Source organism: Bombina bombina, chromosome 5, assembly GCF_027579735.1.
Source record: "Bombina bombina isolate aBomBom1 chromosome 5, aBomBom1.pri, whole genome shotgun sequence".
In the NCBI taxonomy this organism is placed as follows: Eukaryota; Metazoa; Chordata; class Amphibia; order Anura; family Bombinatoridae; genus Bombina; species Bombina bombina.
In genome coordinates, this window is record NC_069503.1 from 25,889,131 (window position 1) to 25,907,501 (window position 18,371).

Below are 18,371 nucleotides of genomic sequence, written 5' to 3' on the forward strand. Positions count from 1 at the left end.
AGAGGGGCGCTCAGTAATTGGTGCAGAGGGAGCGCCCAGTAATTGGTGCAGAGGGAGCGCCCAGTAATTGGTGCAGAGGGAGCGCCCAGTAATTGGTGCAGAGGGGCGCTCAGTAATTGGTGCAGAGGGGCGCCCAGTAACTAATAACCTCACATAGTTTGCCTTATTTGTAGGAGCCAATCTGACCTTGTTACTGAGTAGACAAAGGGTTGTTATGTTAGTTTGTTAGCGACACTTGTATTGTTTTACATGATCTTATCACCCTGCTCAGACTAACTAGGGGCAGATATGTAGCAGGGTCAGATTTAAAGGGACATTACACCTAATATATTTATCTCATTATTCAGTGTTACACTAGATACAGAACTGCACAATGTCACTTATAGTATTATGTATGGGGACTGAGGCTGTGACAGAAATATCTCGGTGTAACATTACACTATAGTGGTCTGACATTGTGCAGTTCTGTATCTAGTACTAAAGACACCAGTACAGGCATTGCATTTTATTTTCTATTGATGTGCAAGGGGTTTGCACTTGGCGCTACCAGTGTGTGCATTAATTACTGGCAATATTATAAAGCTCCCCCCATGGTGTCTGGCTCATGTCATTTGTATAGCTGCAAGTATTGTGTGTTACGTGACATGGCTGCTTTGTAGGGAGGAACCGTATGGTACAGTAATTGTGAGGGGGCGGGGATTATGCAGTGAAAGTCAAGTTAGAAGTCAAGGGAGAATTCAGTGGAGCTTGCACTTGGCGCTGTGAGACTAAACTCTTAAATACAATGCGCATGCGCAAAAGACGTACACGAGCTTGCTCGACACGGAGCAGTTATTTTCAACAGAGCGTTCATTTAGGATGACGTCAGGGAAAGGAGGGGTCTGGTGGCCATTTCAAATCGGCCGGAGGATGAAAAGTGATTTTGAACAAGAAACATTTATGCATTAAACTTGGGCTACAGGGTGGTTAAATTAACATTAACTACTACATAGGAATAAGTAATTATAATTGTTGTGTTGACTGTCCCTTTAATGATTCAGATAGGGCGTGTCATTTTAAACAACTTTCCAATTTGGTTTTCTCATCAAATTTTCTTTGTTCTCTTGGTATTCTTTATTGAAAGCTAAACCTAGGTTTGCTCATATGCTAATTTCTAAGCCATTGAAGGCTGCTTCTTATCTCAGTGCATTTGATAGTTTCACACAGCTAGACAGTGCTAGTTCATGCGTGCCATATAGATAACATTGTGCTCACTCCTATGGAGTTATTTGAGTCAGCACCTATTGGCTAAAATGCAAGTCTGTGAAAAGAACTGAGATAAGGGGGCAGTCTGCAGAGGCTTAGATACAGGGTAATCACAGAGGTAAAATGTATATTAATATAACTGAGATAAGGAGCAGTCTGCAGAGGCTTAGATACAAGGTAATCACAGAGGTAAAAAGTATATTAATATAACTGAGATAAGGGGAAGTCTGCAGAGGCTTAGATACAAGGTAATCACAGAGGTAAAACGTATATTAATATAACTGAGATAAGGAGCAGTCTGCAGAGGCTTAGATACAAGGTAATCACAGAGGTAAAATGTATATTAATATAACTGAGGTAAGGAGCAGTCTACAGAGGCATAGATACAAGGTAATCACAGAGGTAAAATGTATATTAATATAACTGAGGTAAGGAGCAGTCTGCAGAGGCTTAGATACAAGGTAATCACAGAGGTAAAATATATTAATATAACTGAGGTAAGGAGCAGTCTGCAGAGGCTTAGATACAAGGTAATCACAGAGGTAAATTGTATATTAATATAACTGAGATAAGGAGCAGTCTGCAGAGGCTTAGATACAAGGTAATCACAGAGGTAAAATGTATATTAATATAACTGAGATAAGGAGCAGTCTGCAGAGGCTTAGATACAAGGTAATCACAGAGGTAAAATGTATATTAATATAACTGAGATAAGGGGACATGTGGAAAGATTTTAAAAGCTAGACACTGCTAGTTCATGTTGTCAATATAGATAACATTGTACTCACTTACATGGAGTTATTTATGAGTTAGCACTGATTGGCTAAAATACAAGTCTATCAAAAGCACTGAGATAAGGGGACATTCTGCAGAGGCTTAGAAACAAGATAATCACAGAGGTTAAAAGTATATTAATATAACTGAGATAAGGGGCAGTCTGCAGAGGCTTAGATACAAGGTAATCACAGAGGTAAAAATATATTAATATAACTGAGATAAGGGGACATTCTGCAGAGGCTTAGAAACAAGATAATCACAGAGGTAAAATGTATATTAATATAATCATGTTAATTATGCAAAACTGGGAAATGGGTAATAAAGGGATTATCTATCTTTTTAAAATATAACAAATCTGGAGTAGACTGCCCCTTTAAACACAGATTTAAGTGCTTTTTCTATATGGTTACAACAGATCATACTTTGGCCGTGTTTTCATTGCTTTGCGAAAGTTTGGAAACTGCTGGTATCATAAAAATCCTCCATAGACTTTAATGGCGATAAATGTTTTTATCACTTAGTTTTCACAATTTACCACCTCAATGGTATTTAGGTCTTTGTGTTTTACAGCTGACAAAGCCCTTTATGGCAATAACATTAGTTGTATAAATGTCTATAATGCACTATCATTTATATCAGGAGTTTATAGAGGAATAAAATATCCACACACACATTTTAAAACTATAAAAAATAAAACTTGCTGATTTGGCCTATTGAATCCACTACCTGTACTCAAAATTGAATACTTAAGTATTGGATATTGAAAAGCTATGTAAACAAGGGCCAACAGAAGACATTACACTCCTAGAGGTTAGTAAGACTTATGTGTACTAAATGTTCAATTTAAATTGTTCTCTATAAATAAAGGGTTTTGGTTTACAGACAGAGAAAAGATAAGGAATCATTCCTGTGTGTAGAATGTGATTAGATAAATAGGTATGATCTCTCTAAAGTTCAGCCCATTTTAAAGGGACACTCAAGTCAAAACTAAACTTTCATTATTCAGCTAGAGCAGCAATTTTAATTAACCATTTGAGTGCTAAACACTTTCCCACCTGGGTGTTAAGCTTTGTTAAGAGTTTTTTTTTATTTTTGTATATTTTGCAAAAAAATTTACTTTTTTTCTCTTTTTTCAGATCCCACATTGTTGAAAAGGTTAGGCGATTACCTTTCCAACGGTGAGTCTTGGGGGTCTTTAGCTGCTTAGATGCCTGAGATACAGGCTTCTAAGCAGCATGCCCCCTGCTCCTATACTTAACATTCAGCTAGATTACGAGTTTTGCGTTATCAGCGGTGCGGTAATAACTTGCAAGTTATTGTCAACGCTCACTTCCCTATAGCGCTGCTATTACAGGTTTTCCAAAAACCGGCGTTAGCGGGCAATATGGTTGCGTTGAGCTCCATACCGCACACAAATACCAGCGCTGCTTTGAGCTGGTTTTACATGCTCGTGCATGATTTCTCCATAGACATCAATGGGGAGAGCCGACTAAAAAAAAAGCTGCGATGCAGGAGGTCCTCGGTTTAGGGGTTAATATGTAGTTTATGGGTGTTAGTGTACTTTGTAACACTTTAGATATGAGTTTTATGGTACAGTTTTGTAGCGCAAAACTCATAACTACTGACTTTCAGGTGGCGGTACGAAACTTTTAGTTATGGTCTGTAACACTCCCTTTTTGGCCGGACAGGCAAACTCGTAATACCGGCACTATGGAAGTCCCATTGAAAAAGGACTTTTTGAAAGGTGCGGTAGTTACGTTGCGTTACGGCCAAAAAGGTGTGCGGTACAGCTATAACTACAAGACTAATAATAGCAGCTGTAGTGAAAAAGAGCCTTAACGCTGCTTTTTCACTCATACCGCACAAACGATTTTTAAGTATAAATAAAGTTGCGCAGTGACGTCACTGTGCATAACGTGAAGCCCCGGTGATGCCTGTCACTATGCAGGCTGGGGTAGGAAGGGGGGGAGAGCCTCCAGATTTCCTTCCGTCGTTAGCACCAGAGTGGGAAACTGTGCGACGGATCAGAGCTGTCCAAAGAATAGTGTAGTCCACAGCACTAATATATTTTCTCAATATGCTTTATTCAGACATTTAAAACAGCTGTTTTAAATTTCTGAATAAAGCATATTGAGAAAATATATTAGTGCTGTGGACTACACTATTCTTTGGATTATTCGTGGGGTTTGGCAGTTTTACCCCTGTCTTCACGTGCACTGATTACAGGAGTGCTGGCCCACATTGGGATCAGAGCTGTCGTTAGCACTCAAGGGGTTAAACAACTTTCCAATTTACTTCCATTAAAAAAATGTGCACAGTTTTTTTATATTTAAACTTTTCGGGTCACCAACACCTACTGAGCATGTGCAAGCATTCAAAGAATAAGCGTATATGCATTTGGGATTGACTGTCACATGGTATGTGTATGCATTTGTGATTGGCTGATGGCAGTCACATGGTACTGGGGGAGTGGAAATAGACACAACTTTTAAAATTTTCAGAAAGAATAAATAAATCTACTACTCATTTGAAGTTCAGACTAAGTGCTATTGCATGGTCTTGTTATCTTGCATGTGTTGATTATGCAAATCTACTGAGTTTACTGGTCCTTTAATGAGTTGTGGTTTCAAAGAGATACAACACTAAACCTAAATTAACAAATATAAAATAATTTTACCAAAAATCACCTTATATAGAATATACATAATACAATGTATTTTACACTTACCCAACTGTGTGACTAACAGTTTCCGATTTGGGCCAGCATTTCTCTGTGGCTCATAAGTTATACTTTACCTGTGGATTTAACCCTTTTGTGAGGTTTAAACACATAGATTTGCAGGGTGTATAGTGATAATACTACATGATCCTGTCACTTTGTCAATATAATGCCCTGATATAGGAATTGAATGAAAGGCTATTGTAAATCAGGCTAGTTTTAAAGGTAAACTTTTATGAGCTTTGTAAGAAGTATAGCATATCTTAATAGTTTTGAACGTGTATAATATTGTTTCATATCCTGGTAATACAAATATATTCCAATATGCTCATAGATATTAACTAATAAAAAGAATTCAGATATTTATATTAATTTTGTGGTTTCTAGTAGATGCATATTAATTAAGGGTTTCTATTTTAATAGGATAATTATTAAATGTATTGTATTATAACCCTAAGATAGACTGATATATTATTTGAATAGCACTACTGAAGATTCTTATAAATATACTGACAGGAAGAATTTTAATCTGCCCCTACCAGCTGAGCTGGATTAAGGGCCGCACCTTCATGCAGACTTGGGGGCTGGCTTTGGTTTCTTAAACGGTTTGGATTTACTCCAACTTGAAGGTTTCCAATTGGAACCAGATTCTTTGGAGGAAGGATTAGGTTTATGTTCCTTATTTTGTTGAAAGGAACGAAAATGGTTAGAAGTTTTAGATTTACCCTTTGCCTTATCCTGAGGCAAAAAAACACCCTCCCCCCAGTGACAGTTGAAATAATCAAATCCAACTGAGAACCAAATAACTTATTACCTTGGAAAGAAAGAGATAGTAATCTAGACTTAGATACCATGTCAGCATTCCAATATTTGAGCCACAAAGCTCTTCTAGATAAAATAGCTAAAGACATACATTTAACATTAATTTTGATGATATCAAAAATGGCATCACAGATAAAATGATTAGCATGTTGAAGCAAGCAACAATGCTAGACAAATCAGGATCCATTACCTGTTGTGCTAAACTTTGCAACCAAAAAGTTGATGCAGCTTCAACATCAGCCATAGAAATGGCAGGCCTGAGAAGATAGCCAGAATATAAATAAGCTTTCCTTAGATAAGATTCAAGTTTCCTATCTAAAGGGTCTTTAAGAGAAGTACTATCTTCCATAGGAATAGTAGTATGTTTAGTAAGAGTAGAAATAGCCCCATCAACTTAGGGGATCTTTTCCCAAAACTCCAATCTAACTGCTGGCAAAGGATACAATTTTTTAAACCTTGAAGAAGGAACAAAAGAAGTACCAGGCTTATTCCATTCCTTAGAAATCATATCAGAAATAGCATAAAAAACTGGAAACATTTCTGGAGTAACCACAGGAGGTTTATAAACAGAATTTAAACGTTTATTAGTTTTAATATCGAGGACTAGTTTCCTCAATATCCAATGTAATCAACACCTCTTTTAACAAGGAACGAATAAACTCCATTTGAAATAAATAAGTAGATTTGTCAGTGTCAATATCTGAGGAAGGATCTTCTGAATCAGAGGAGGATAATTCAGTATGTTGTCGGTCATTAAAAATGTCATCAACTTTATGAGAAGTTTTAAAAGACCTTTTACATTTATTAGAAGGCAGAATGGCAGACAAAGCCTTTTGAATTGCATCAGCAATAAAATCTTTTATATTTACAGGTATATCATGTACATTAGGTGTTGAAGGAACAACAGGCATTGTACTATTACTGATGGACACATTTTCTGCATGTTAAAGCTTATCATGACAACTATTACATACCACAGCTGGAGATATAATCTCCTCAAATTTACAACAAATGCACTTAGCTTTGGTAGAACTGTTATCAGGCAGCAGGGTTCCAACAGTGGTTTCTGAGACAGGATCAGATTGAGACATCTTGCAAATGTAAGAGAAAAAACAACATATAAAACAAAATGATCAATTTCCTTATATGGCAGTTTCAGGAATGGGAAAAATGCAAACAGCATAGCCCTCTGACATAGAAAAAGTCAAGAGGCATATAGGAATGAGGTTTTAAATAATGAAATTATTCGGCGCCAAGTATGACGCACAACGCAAACTGAAATTTTTTTGGCGCCAACAACATCCGGAAATGACACACTCGCATCATTGAAGACGCAACCTTGTGCAAAGAACTCGGCGTCAACTAAGACGTACCGTGCCAAGAATGACGCAATAAACTAGCATTTTGCGCCCTCGCGAGCCTAATTTTGCCCGCGACATTTAATGAAAAAGCAGTCAATTGAAAAATATTATACCCCAGGCAAGAAAAATATTTTCCTAAATATGTTTTTTCCCTCAAATAGCTGAGAGTGTCTTAAGTAATGAAAACATACTTAGCGAAAGACACTCATCCACAAATAGCAGATAGCCAAACCAGTACTGAAACAGTTATCAGTAGAGGTAAAGGAATATGAGAGTATATCGTCAATCTGAATAAGGGAGGTAGGAGATGAATCTCTACAACCGATAACAGAGAACCTATGAAATACATCTCCCGCGAGGAAAACCATTGCATTGAATTGGTGATACTCCCTTCACATCCCTCTGACATTCACTGTATTCTGAGAGGAATTGGGCTTCAAAATGCTGAGAAGCGCATATCAACATAGAAATCTTAGCACAAAGTTACTTCACCACCTCCATAGGAGGCAAAGTTTGTAAAACTGAATTGTGAGTGTGGTGAGGGGTGTATTTATAGGCATTTTGAGGTTTGGGAAACTTTGCCCCTCCTGGTAGGATTGTATATCCCATACGTCACTAGCTCATGGACTCTTGCCAAAACATGAAAGAAATAAGTTTTACCTCTGTGATTATCTTGTATCTAAGCCTCTGTAGACTGCCCCCTTATTTCAGTTTTATTTGACAGACTTGCATTTTAGCCAGTCAGTGCTCACTCCTGGGTAACTTCATGTGCTCAATCTTATCTATAAGAAACACATGAACTAATGCCCTCTAGTGGTCAAAATGCATTTAGATTAGAGGCAGTCTTCAAAGTCTAAGAAATTAGCATATGAACCTCCTAGAGGGTTTGAACTAAGAATATGAAGAGAACAAAGCAAAATTGGTGATAAAATTAAATTGAAAAGTTGTTTAAAATTACGTTCCCTATTTAAATCATAAAAGTTTTTTTTTGGATTTGACTGTATTTACTGAATTTAACATAAAGTTCTTTCATTTAAAAAGCCCAATTGAATACATAATGATTTATAGGATTTTGTAAAATAAATGCTTGTAGCAGAACCAAACCATATTTTCAATCTTGAGTAAGTCTGTCCAATAATACATTTGTGAGGGTTGTTCCTGTTATACAATGAGCAACAGATTCTTAACTTAAGTGATGTGCGGTGACTTCAGAGGCTGGTGAGGCAGTGGCTAGGAATCGGATACGCCTTCATTCTTTAGATATCCTTTGTTGAAGAAATAGCAATGTACATGGGCGAGCCAATCGCATGATGATCTATATGCAGCCACCAATCAGTATCTACTGAGCATATTTAGATATGATTTTCAACAAAGGATATCAAAAGAATGAAGAAAATCAGATATCCTTTGTTGAAAATCATATCTAAATATGCTCAGTAGCCTGCCACTGACAAAAACAGTTACTAAAAAATAGTAAAAGTAGTAAGAAGTTCTTCTGAGTCACGAGTACATTTTGCTGCTGCTGCCTGCCAAGTTTGCCAACAATCATCTGCCAAGTAGTAGTAGTGCCAAGTTCCAATCCAATGCCTTAAACAATTCCTAACAATAACCATAACACAATTCCTGTGTTATAACACAATTTGAATTTACTATGACCAGTTGCTATTGTAGGTTATGTAAAAAAAAGTCCAATACAGTTTGTTGTTTTTTTTGTTTGTTTTTTTTAAATATAGATGTGGTACAATAAGATTCCACATCTCAGCTTTTTTTTTTATTACACAGAAGCTAAAGACAAAACCTACTTCAACAGTAATGTTTCATACAACAGTAATGTTTCATACAACAGTAATGTTTCATACAACAGTAATGTTTCATACAATAGTAATGTTTCATACAATAGTAATGTTTCATACAACAGTAATGTTTCATACAACAGTATTGTTTCATACAACAGTAATGTTTCATACAATAGTAATGTTTCATACAACAGTATTACCTAATATGGAGAAATGTGAATTTCGAGACGACTAAAGACGTATTGGTTTAAATCAGATCATGGAATTTTTTCAGATTAGCAATTTCATTGAATAAAACGTTAAAAGCAAAAGGCTGCACATATATAAAATTCAATTTTAGCTATAACAGCAAACAAATTGGGCTTTTATATTTTTCAATTAAAGGGACAGTAATTCTTTAGAGTGTGCCATTTTTGTCTTACTGTCCAAAGTTTACCATCTGTTTAACGCGCTAAAAAAAGGTTAAACACACAGGTAACTCCTGTTCCTTAGTGGCAAACATTGAACCCTCCTGGAAACTACTGATCCTGATTGGGTCCCCACTGAGACCTCCTGCTTGGTGCTCTGAAGCGGTACTTTACCTATGTATTTAACTACTTTAAGGTTTATGATTTTTATTAAGCTAGGGTGAATTAGGCCATATTGCATAATGTTTACATCAGACTAAAGGTTTATAATGTATGTTTTGTTATGGTAAACTAGTCTCGCTGTATAGAACAAAAGGAGCCCCCAGGGGCTGACTGTGAGCATTACAAGTTGTTCTAGAGACTTGGCAGGGATTTCTCACAGCTTGCCCCAGTCTATAGAAGTTATATAGACTATATTGCCCCGTAATGTATTTGTTTCCTTTTGTATATGGAAGTGGACTGTTTTATATAGGGAGCGTATTCTTCACAGTGGTGCTCCCTTGCACAGAGAGAGAAGGGATATAAATGTTTTTATCTTAGTTAACCTGCATTAATCATAAATAACTACACAAACACACCTTGCTCAGGTTCTTTTTGTTTGGTTAGAAAATGGTAAATGTTCCGTTACTCTCCCTCATACAATGTATATAGGCGAGTAATTGTCATGGGCACACTCACAGGCAGGGCAGAGAATAAGGCACTAGGTAGTACATGAGTATTATAAGGTACTAGGTAGCACATGAGTATTATAAGGTACTAGGTAGCACATGAGTATTATAAGGTACTAGGTAGCACATGAGTATTATAAGGTATTAGGTAGCACATGAGTATTATAAGGCACTAGGTAGCACATGCAGTATTATAAGGTACTAGGTAGCACATGAGTATTATAAGGCACTAGGTAGCACATGAGTATTATAAGGTACTAGGTAGCACATGAGTATTATAAGGTATTAGGTAGCACATGAGTATTATAAGGCACTAGGTAGCACATGCAGTATTATAAGGCACTAGGTAGCACATGAGTATTATAAGGTACTAGGTAGCACATGAGTATTATAAGGTACTAGGTAGCACATGCAGTATTATAAGGTACTAGGTAGCACATGCAGTATTATAAGGTACTAGGTAGCACATGAGTATTATAAGGTACTAGGTAGCACATGAGTATTATAAGGTACTAGGTAGCACATGCAGTATTATAAGGTACTAGGTAGCACATGAGTATTATAAGGTACTAGGTAGCACATGAGTATTATAAGGCACTAGGTAGCACATGAGTATTATAAGGTACTAGGTAGCACATGCAGTATTATAAGGTACTAGGTAGCACATGAGTATTATAAGGCACTAGGTAGCACATGCAGTATTATAAGGCACTAGGTAGCACATGCATTATTATAAGGTACTAGGTAGCACATGCAGTATTATAAGGCACTAGGTAGCACATGCAGTATTATAAGGCACTAGGTAGCACATGCAGTATTATAAGGTACTAGGTAGCACATGCAGTATTATAAGGCACTAGGTAGCACATGAGTATTATAAGGTACTAGGTAGCACATGCAGTATTATAAGGTACTAGGTAGCACATGCAGTATTATAAGGCACTAGGTAGCACATGCAGTATTATAAGGCACTAGGTAGCACATGCAGTATTATAAGGCACTAGGTAGCACATGCAGTATTATAAGGTACTAGGTAGCACATGCAGTATTATAAGGTACTAGGTAGCACATGCAGTATTATAAGGCACATGCAGTATTATAAGGCACTAGGTAGCACATGCAGTATTATAAGGCACTAGGTAGCACATGCAGTATTATAAGGCACTAGGTAGCACATGAGTATTATAAGGTACTAGGTAGCACATGAGTATTATAAGGCACTAGGTAGCACATGAGTATTATAAGGTACTAGGTAGCACATGCAGTATTATAAGGTACTAGGTAGCACATGCAGTATTATAAGGCACTAGGTAGCACGTGCATTATTATAAGGTACTAGGTAGCACATGCAGTATTATAAGGCACTAGGTAGCACATGAGTATTATAAGGTACTAGGTAGCACATGAGTATTATAAGGTACTAGGTAGCACATGCAGTATTATAAGGCACTAGGTAGCACATGCAGTATTATAAGGCACTAGGTAGCACATGAGTATTATAAGGCACTAGGTAGCACATGCAGTATTATAAGGCACTAGGTAGCACATGCAGTATTATAAGGCACTAGGTAGCACATGAGTATTATAAGGCACTAGGTAGCACATGAGTATTATAAGGTACTAGGTAGCACATGCAATATTATAAGGTACTAGGTAGCACATGCAGTATTATAAGGTACTAGGTAGCACATGCAGTATTATAAGGCACTAGGTAGCACATGCAGTATTATAAGGTACTAGGTAGCACATGAGTATTATAAGGTACTAGGTAGCACATGCAGTATTATAAGGCACTAGGTAGCACATGAGTATTATAAGGCACTAGGTAGCACATGAGTATTATAAGGCATTAGGTAGCACATGAGTATTATAAGGCACTAGGTAGCACATGCAGTATTATAAGGCACTAGGTAGCACATGAGTATTATAAGGTACTAGGTAGCACATGCAGTATTATAAGGCACTAGGTAGCACATGAGTATTATAAGGCACTAGGTAGCACATGCAGTATTATAAGGTACTAGGTAGCACATGCAGTATTATAAGGTACTAGGTAGCACATGAGTATTATAAGGTACTAGGTAGCACATGCAGTATTATAAGACACTAGGTAGCACATGCAGTATTATAAGGCACTAGGTAGCACGAGTATTATAAGGTACTAGGTAGCACATGCAGTATTATAAGGTACTAGGTAGCACATGCAGTATTATAAGGCACTAGGTAGCACATGCAGTATTATAAGGCACTAGGTAGCACATGCAGTATTATAAGGCACTAGGTAGCACATGCAGTATTATAAGGCACTAGGTAGCACATGAGTATTATAAGGCACTAGGTAGCACATGCAGTATTATAAGAATATGCGCCATTAACCATAAGCATTAACATTCCTGTCTGAAGGCTGCCTGAAACAAGTTAGTTTGATGCAGGCTGATGCTCAGCTGAGTAGTATATATATTAGCACCGCCACCTACCTAAGAATTATATGCGCCAAACAGTAGACTTAGTCTTCTACTGCTGCGTGCACTGCTCAGTGCTGTAAGTTCACCCGTCACGAACACGACCGACCCCACACTCACTCACTGACTGATCGATGTCGACTGATCTATTCTTGGTGACGGCTGCACGTGACAGACGCTGACGCACGCCGCTCGATTCCTTCCCGTCTGGCCGGCACTCAGTCAGCACAACATAGACTCAGACAGTCATACTTGCTGTCGTTTGATTGGCTGAGAGGAGGCCACGGCTCCCGAGGCTTTCAGAGACAAGCCTCCGGTGGGAGCAGTATGGGCCGCAAGAGAGCACTGCAATGGCACTTATTCTCCTCCTGGTGGCAGTCTCTCAGCGGCCCATACACTTCCACAGTGAATACATTGCATAAGTAATAACACATCAAAATAATAAAGTACTGATTTTGGTGGAGGGGTGGGGGGGTCACTTTTTATTAAAAACAAAAAATGAAAAAAAAAATATTTTTTTATTTTTATATAAAAAAAAAGGCTGCAATACCTAGATTGGCCAGGGGAGGCACTGCCTCACCTGCCTCCTATGAGTGCACGTCCCAATTTTAAGTATCAACCAATTAGAATCTTGTATTTCCCTATAGGTTTATAATTAACTGTAGAGCCCAGATAAACCATTGTCATTTAATATTAGTGTGAAGCTGCTATTTGCTCCAGTAATAAATATCACTCAGCTTATGGCCCTGTTGTATCAGTCTCATCACATTTACTGATCTAATGATAAATATCTTGTGATCTGCATATTATTTTATTTCTAATGAGGTTATTTTATAATACATTTCTTATTTCTATTAGCTGCACCTGTTTATCATCAGAACGTTTATCCCACTGATCTGTGACTGATTCTTGTTGTTAGTAAAGACCTTAGTAAGTGTATTCTGCACCTTCAGCTGCTGCTGTTTATGTCACATGATCACAGACTTAAAGGGACAGTGTGCTGTAAATTTGTGTTTCCCTTAAAATAACAAGAAACCCCAAATGTTTTTCATTATTTAAATTATGATATTTGCTTCATTCTCTAGATATCCTTTATCGAAGCAGCTGCAATGCACTACTGGGAGCTAGCTGAGCATATAAGGTGAGCCAATGACAAGAGGCTTGTATGTGCCACTAATCAGCAGCTAGCGCACCATAGTGCATTATAAGCTTTGTCACAAAGGTCCCCAAGGGAATAAAGCAGATTTGATAATAGAAGGAAATTAGAAAGTTGTTTAAATTTGAATAATAAAAGTTTAATTGTGACCTTGCTGTCCCTTTAATTTGTTTCTAATGACTTGTTTTACCGGTGTATAAAATAGTATAAAGTGTATGGGAAATTTCACCTTTAGCTTTATTTTTATATAAAATAACTGTTTGCTGTCTGTAATTTATTTTCATTATTAAATTGTACACAGCCTTTTAAATGACCTGAGGCTCCGGCCCCTACTTAGCATATGCAGGAGATCACATTATATAAACATATGAGTCTGTTATTGGCTGATAGCTGTCACATGGTACAGGAGTCTGTTATTGGCTGATAGCTGTCACATGGTACAGGAGTCTGTTATTGGCTGATAGCTGTCACATGGTACAGAGGCAGAACTACATTTATCAGAAAACAATCTACTGCTCTTTTTAATTCATAGTAAGTTTTATTGCATTGCATTTTTATTATGCACCTGTGGTTTTGTAATTCTATATTTTATGGTCCTTTTAAATGGACTGAATTTGCCAAAAGAACATCTCATTATATTATCACTCTATATAAACACAAATTCTTTCTTTTCTTAACTCTATTCAAGATAACAATTGATATGAACATGTTAGTGCCTATCTCTCCCACTCCCCCTTGCAGTGTGATTTAAAACAACTCAGTATTGACCAAGAGAAGGTAAAGGACTGGGGGTGGAGCACATGACAAAATGTCTGACAGTGAGAATTAGTAGGAAGTACAATACCAATACTGCAGTATGCAATTTAACTTCTATTTTAACAACTGATTTTTAAAATTTCTTTCAGGAGAAAATATTGTTTCATATAAATGATAGAAACAAAGATTATAATATATTTGTAAAGTTGTGATAGGACCCCATAAATAGATTTTCTACCATTATGTTGTACAGATCTGGGAAGATTCATATTTAAGGGGCAATTATAACACCCACAGAGCTAACTGTACTAAATGCTTGTGCTGAGTCAATAGCACATATGTAATAACCTAAACAACTGATCTGTATCACATGTAATGTAATTATAACACCCACAGCGCTAACTGTACTAAATGCTTGTGCTGAATCAATAGCACATATGTAATAACCTAATCAGCTGATCTGTATCACATGCAATGTAATTATAACACTCACAGAGCTAACTGTACTAAATGCTTGTGCTGAATCAATAGCACATATGTAATAACCTAAACAACTGATCTGTATCACATGTAATGTAATTATAACACCCACAGCGCTAACTGTACTAAATGCTTGTGCTGAATCAATAGCACATATGTAATAACCTAATCAGCTGATCTGTATCACATGCAATGTAATTATAACACTCACAGCGCTAACTGTACTAAATGCTTGTGCTGAATCAATAGCACATATGTAATAACCTAAACAGCTGATCTGTATCACATGCAATGTAATTATAACACTCACAGCGCTAACTGTACTAAATGCTTGTGCTGAATCAATAGCACATATGTAATAACCTAAACAACTGATCTGTATCACATGCAATGTAATTATAACACCCACAGAGCTAACTGTACTAAATGCTTGTGCTGAATCAATAGCACATATGTAATAACCTAATCAGCTGATCTGTATCACATGTAATGTAATTATAACACCCACAGCGCTAACTGTACTAAATGCTTGTGCTGAGTCAATAGCACATATGTAATAACCTAATCAGCTGATCTGTATCACATGCAATGTAATTATAACACTCACAGAGCTAACTGTACTAAATGCTTGTGCTGAATCAATAGCACATATGTAATAACCTAATCAGCTGATCTGTATCACATGCAATGTAATTATAACACCCACAGAGCTAACTGTACTAAATGCTTGTGCTGAATCAATAGCACATATGTAATAACCTAATCAGCTGATCTGTATCACATGCAATGTAATTATAACACTCACAGAGCTAACTGTACTAAATGCTTGTGCTGAATCTATAGCACATATGTAATAACCTAAACAGCTGATCTGTATCACATGTAATGTAATTATAACACTCACAGAGCTAACTGTACTAAATGCTTGTGCTGAATCAATAGCACATATGTAATAACCTAAACAGCTGATCTGTATCACATGCAATGTAATTATAACACTCACAGAGCTAACTGTACTAAATGCTTGTGCTGAATCAATAGCACATATGTAATAACCTAAACAGCTGATCTGTATCACATGCAATGTAATTATAACACCCACAGAGCTAACTGTACTAAATGCTTGTGCTGAATCAATAGCACATATGTAATAACCTAATCAGCTGATCTGTATCACATGCAATGTAATTATAACACCCACAGAGCTAACTGTACTAAATGCTTGTGCTGAATCAATAGCACATATGTAATAACCTAATCAGCTGATCTGTATCACATGCAATGTAATTATAACACCCACAGCGCTAACTGTACTAAATGCTTGTGCTGAATCAATAGCACATATGTAATAACCTAATCAACTGATCTGTATCACATGCAATGTAATTATAACACCCACAGCGCTAACTGTACTAAATGCTTGTGCTGAATCAATAGCACATATGTAATAACCTAAACAGCTGATCTGTATCACATGCAATGTAATTATAACACCCACAGCGCTAACTGTACTAAATGCTTGTGCTGAATCAATAGCACATATGTAATAACCTAAACAGCTGATCTGTATCACATGCAATGTAATTATAACACCCACAGCGCTAACTGTACTAAATGCTTGTGCTGAATCAATAGCACATATGTAATAACCTAATCAGCTGATCTGTATCACATGCAATGTAATTATAACACCCACAGAGCTAACTGTACTAAATGCTTGTGCTGAATCAATAGCACATATGTAATAACCTAAACAGCTGATCTGTATCACATGCAATGTAATTATAACACCCACAGCGCTAACTGTACTAAATGCTTGTGCTGAATCAATAGCACATATGTAATAACCTAATCAGCTGATCTGTATCACATGCAATGTAATTATAACACCCACAGAGCTAACTGTACTAAATGCTTGTCCTGAATCAATAGCACATATGTAATAACCTAATCAGCTGATCTGTATCACATGCAATGTAATTATAACACCCACAGCGCTAACTGTACTAAATGCTTGTGCTGAATCAATAGCACATATGTAATAACCTAATCAACTGATCTGTATCACATGCAATGTAATTATAACACCCACAGCGCTAACTGTACTAAATGCTTGTGCTGAATCAATAGCACATATGTAATAACCTAAACAGCTGATCTGTATCACATGCAATGTAATTATAACACCCACAGAGCTAACTGTACTAAATGCTTGTGCTGAATCAATAGCACATATGTAATAACCTAATCAGCTGATCTGTATCACATGCAATGTAATTATAACACCCACAGCGCTAACTGTACTAAATGCTTGTGCTGAATCAATAGCACATATGTAATAACCTAAACAGCTGATCTGTATCACATGCAATGTAATTATAACACCCACAGCGCTAACTGTACTAAATGCTTGTGCTGAATCAATAGCACATATGTAATAACCTAAACAGCTGATCTGTATCACATGCAATGTAATTATAACACCCACAGAGCTAACTGTACTAAATGCTTGTGCTGAATCAATAGCACATATGTAATAACCTAATCAACTGATCTGTATCACATGCAATGTAATTATAACACCCACAGCGCTAACTGTACTAAATGCTTGTGCTGAGTCAATAGCACATATGTAATAACCTAATCAACTGATCTGTATCACATGCAATGTAATTATAACACCCACAGCGCTAACTGTACTAAATGCTTGTGCTGAATCAATAGCACATATGTAATAACCTAAACAGCTGATCTGTATCACATGCAATGTAATTATAACACCCACAGCGCTAACTGTACTAAATGCTTGTGCTGAATCAATAGCACATATGTAATAACCTAATCAGCTGATCTGTATCACATGCAATGTAATTATAACACCCACAGAGCTAACTGTACTAAATGCTTGTGCTGAATCAATAGCACATATGTAATAACCTAATCAGCTGATCTGTATCACATGTAATGTAATTATAACACCCACAGCGCTAACTGTACTAAATGCTTGTGCTGAATCAGTAGCACATATGTAATAACCTAAACAGCTGATCTGTATCACATGCAATGTAATTATAACACCCACAGCGCTAACTGTACTAAATGCTTGTGCTGAATCAATAGCACATATGTAATAACCTAATCAGCTGATCTGTATCACATGCAATGTAATTATAACACCCACAGAGCTAACTGTACTAAATGCTTGTGCTGAATCAATAGCACATATGTAATAACCTAAACAGCTGATCTGTATCACATGCAATGTAATTATAACGCCCACAGAGCTAACTGTACTAAATGCTTGTGCTGAATCAATAGCACATATGTAATAACCTAATCAGCTGATCTGTATCACATGCAATGTAATTATAACACCCACAGCGCTAACTGTACTAAATGCTTGTGCTGAATCAATAGCACATATGTAATAACCTAAACAGCTGATCTGTATCACATGCAATGTAATTATAACACTCACAGAGCTAACTGTACTAAATGCTTGTGCTGAATCAGTAGCACATATGTAATAACCTAAACAGCTGATCTGTATCACATGTAATGTAATTATAACACCCACAGAGCTAACTGTACTAAATGCTTGTGCTGAATCAGTAGCACATATGTAATAACCTAAACAGCTGATCTGTATCACATGCAATGTAATTATAACACTCACAGAGCTAACTGTACTAAATGCTTGTGCTGAATCAATAGCACATATG